The sequence below is a fragment of the Tupaia chinensis genome, unplaced genomic scaffold (genome assembly GCF_000334495.1).
Source record: "Tupaia chinensis unplaced genomic scaffold, TupChi_1.0 Scaffold000074_1, whole genome shotgun sequence".
NCBI classification, from domain to species: Eukaryota; Metazoa; Chordata; class Mammalia; order Scandentia; family Tupaiidae; genus Tupaia; species Tupaia belangeri.
The window spans coordinates 5,126,615-5,130,452 of NW_006159534.1; the positions used below are offsets into that span (position 1 = coordinate 5,126,615).

Genomic DNA, 3,838 nt, shown 5'->3' on the forward strand with positions numbered 1-3,838 from the left:
AGGACTTGCATCGGTCACACACTGAACAAGTACGGGTGGTGATTTAGGGATTTGGGAAGCCTTGTGTGGTAATTTGGTTTTCATAAATTTCAGGGTACACATGAAGATGCTATGAAATGGAATTATATTTATTTCTCCTTTAATTTAATTAATTTTCTCAGTTGAAGAAGCGAAAAGAAAAACTTTTTGGCAGGTTTTTGCCATAGGACACGTGTGCTCACCAGAAAGGAGACAGACGGAGAACGCAAGAAATCAACCCCCAGGCGGGATGTCCACGTCTGGATCCCTTCTCCTCCTTTCTCCTCTAGGTTGGGTGCACACACACATGTGCACCCCCAATTATTTTTTAGAGATTTTTGCTATAGGGCATATGTGCTCACCAGAGAGACAGAAAGCGAGAACTCACTCCCTGGGGGGGATGACCACTCCATAATCCCCTCTCCTCCATTCTCCTCGCAGGATTTTGGGCACCCAGGCACATGGTTCTGGCACGAGTTTGAAGCCACCAGGTCTGGGATTTGAATACAGTCGACTAGGTGGGACTCCAGTAACATAACCAATACGCCATCCGCTGGTCCCACAAGCAAATATTAGTAGACACACCAGCAAGCAATTTATTCTTAAATAATAGTTCTCTCCTAGAGCTCTAATTTTTTCCTCCTAAACTCTGACGTTAATTTGCGAACACCTAATGGTGGTAAGAGACCGGCACACCCTTTGAAGCACGCAACTCCTTGTTTTGGCCAGAGGAGGGCACCGGAGAGCTTTCGGGCAGTCCAGGAGCCTAGTCCCAAAGGGCTGGGTGAAGCCTGAACCATTCCTTTCGGCGGGTGCAGCCGGAGCCCTGACTCAGAAGCTGTGCTCAGAAGCTGTTCTCTAACGTCTGCCACTTCTTTAACCCCAGACGCGGTGTCCTGAGAAGTCTTCGACCTTTGACAGTGAGTCCTAACCCCTGATACTTGTTTTACATCTTTGGTTTTGTAGCTCTTTGGGGGGTAAATACGGGATGTGAATTTCATTTTACATAAGCCACCAAAAGGGAAGACATATGATTAAGAGCACATGACCTCTGCCAAAGCGGGCGATTGAGGATGTGGACAGGCGCCACCTGAAACCTTTGGTTGAAGCTACCCTGGTAAAAAGTTAAGGGCCTAAACATAACTTAGTGACGATCAGATGGCTTCCATTTCAGTCTGGACAGTAAAGGACCCTGCCAACCGTAACGGCTAATTAGCCTGCCATCGGAAAAGTGTACAGATATGGAATAATAGGACACCACCGTGGGTCTTTCTCCTATTTTGAATCGGAGGAAGGAGACTTTAAAAAGTTCATGGGAAAATGGAATTAAAGTACAACTTTATTTTGGTGCAAAAATATTTTTAAATTCATGCATACTTTTTTCATAACATGTTTTTTCATAAGCTGTTGAAGACCGCTTGGTGAACTGGATTTATGGAATCTTAACTCTTAAGCAGTCACACTAAGCTGTTTTGTTTTTTTTTTTTTAAGAATTATTTTATTTAGCTTTGTTTTATTTATTTATTAATTTAAATATGACCAGAAAGGAAAAGTGAGAAAGCAAGTTGCCAGGTTCGGGACTCAAACCTTGTTTGGCCACATGAGAATCCAGTGCCCCTAACCACCATGTCACCTACCAGCCCAACACTAAGATTTTAAAAGTAGTGTGTTTGTTCCTTATCACCAGGAATTCTAAGCCCTATTTCTTTCAGCATATTCTTAAAAAAAAAAAAAGAAGTATTTTATTTATTTATTTATTATTAATATTTTAATTTGGCCAGAGAGAAAAGGAGAAAAGGAAAGTGAGAAAGCAAAGCACCAGGTCCAGGACTCAAACCGCAGTTGCTCATGTGGGAGCCCAATGCCTCAACCACTGTACCATCTGCCAGCTCCCAGGACACTCTTTAACTCAAATTCATTTAATCTGTTTTGAAAGTCTAAGCCCTAAGTATGTTTCACCAGGTAATACATTTCAGAAGTCAAGTTAATTGGCTGCAGGCTTGGTAGGCTCATCAGTGACTGCTGGGTGAGAGGTGCTGGGACCACAGTCTGACCTGGGACTCCTGCCAGATCAGAGCTGGCCCAGGGACTTGGGGCCCAAGGGCATGGAAGGGCTATTCACAGAAGTTGCTCTGGCATCTTTTATCTGTAGATTTGTGGCTGGAGGGAACATACCTAACACAGGGAAGGGAAATGAGCTGCCTTTTAGATAAGGACCTTCAGGACTTGCACGTACCATTCTCTGTGATCTCGGAGAGGAGAGCTGAGTAAGAGGAAGCAGACTATTGATAGCGGAGAGGGGACTGAGAAGAAGAGCAGTCCTGTCCTTTGCCTCACACAAGCTGAAAACTTGACTCACTGCATAGTTTTAACTGTCTTGCCAGTTTAGATAATAAAAACCACCTGCAGGTTGCTCAGGGCAGAATATAATATGGAAAATCAGACCACTCCAGTGAAAGCCAGTTCAAAGCAGATTCGAGGGCCAGCTCGATGGTGTAGCTGGCTGCTTAAGAGAGGTCTGATCCCACATGGCATCTGAGGTTTGAATCCACAGCTGGTCAGCCTGAAACACACCGGCATACACGTAAGTGAGTGCCCAGGATCCAACAGGCTGAGAAAGGGGACTGTGGCATGACCAGACCCTATGTAGGGTGCTCATCTCTCTCCCTGTGTCTCTATCTTGCTCTCACTCTCATTAGCATATGCAGGTGCTCTATTGTGAATAAAGAAAAATAAAATGTTAAAAATAAGTAGGTGTCTGGGGGCCGGCAGGTGGCGTGGTGGTTAAGGGCGCTGGACTCCCGCATAGCCAACCATGGTTCAAGTCCTGACCTGAAAGTTTGCTTTTTCACTTTCTCTCTCTCTCTCTGTCCCTCTCTAGTCAAATTTTTAAAATAAAATAAATAGATAAAGTTAAATACTTCTTTAAAAAATTAGCAGGTTCCAGTTTTGTCTTATAAATGTAATGCATTCCCTCTTACAGCTTGAAAAGTAGTATCTCTCAGGACCAGCAGATGGTGTAATGGTTACGTCATTGGACTCTCATGTAATTGACTGTGGTTTGAGTCCTCGGCCTGGCGACTTAAAACTCATGTCAGAGGGAACCAGCAGTTAGCGTAATGGCTATGTCGCTGGACTCCCACGTAGTTGACCATGGTTTGCATCCTGGACCCAGTGGCTTAAAACTCATGCCGGGTGTGTGTGCGTGCATGCCCAAGATCCCGAGAGAAGAATGAAGGAGAAGGGATTGCGGTGTGACCATCCTCCCTGGGGGGATGATTTTTCGCTTTCTGTCTCTATGTCTCTCTCTGTCTGTCTGGCGAGCGCACGCGCCCTATAGCGAAAACCTCTCCAAAAAAAAAAAAAACAACTCATGTCAGGTGCATATGTGTGCCCCAAAATCCCAAGAGGAGAATGGAGGAGAAGAGATTGCAGCATGACCATCTCCCCGGGGGGGAGGGGAGATTTCTCACTTTCTGCTCTCTGGTGAGTGCACATGCCCTATAGCAAAAATCTCTTAAAGAAAAAAGAAGAGAAAAGTATTTCTCTGAAGAGCTTAGAATAAGAAGATAACTAAAAGACTAGAAAAAAATGGAATGGCTTGGGGATAGAGTGAGCGGAATGGGTAGGGACTCCCTTAGTACAAAATAACAGAATTTTATTGCATATATAACCAGGTGCATCTCCTCAGACTGGCATTTTAAAGCTCTCTGTAATTTGGTCCCTGCTTCCTTCTCTAGCATCCTTTTCTGCTAAACTTTTTTCTCCTCATGTAAACACCTGTAACTCCTTTCATACCAATTGGGAACTCTGAGCTTTT

At 44.3% G+C, this 3,838-nt stretch overlaps 1 pseudogene; it reads left to right on the forward strand.

The window, feature by feature from the left end:
* The first annotated feature begins 2,449 nt into the window (after positions 1–2,449).
* Positions 2,450–3,838, forward strand: part of LOC106733753 (60S ribosomal protein L24 pseudogene) — a 2,618-nt pseudogene continuing 1,229 nt past the window's right edge.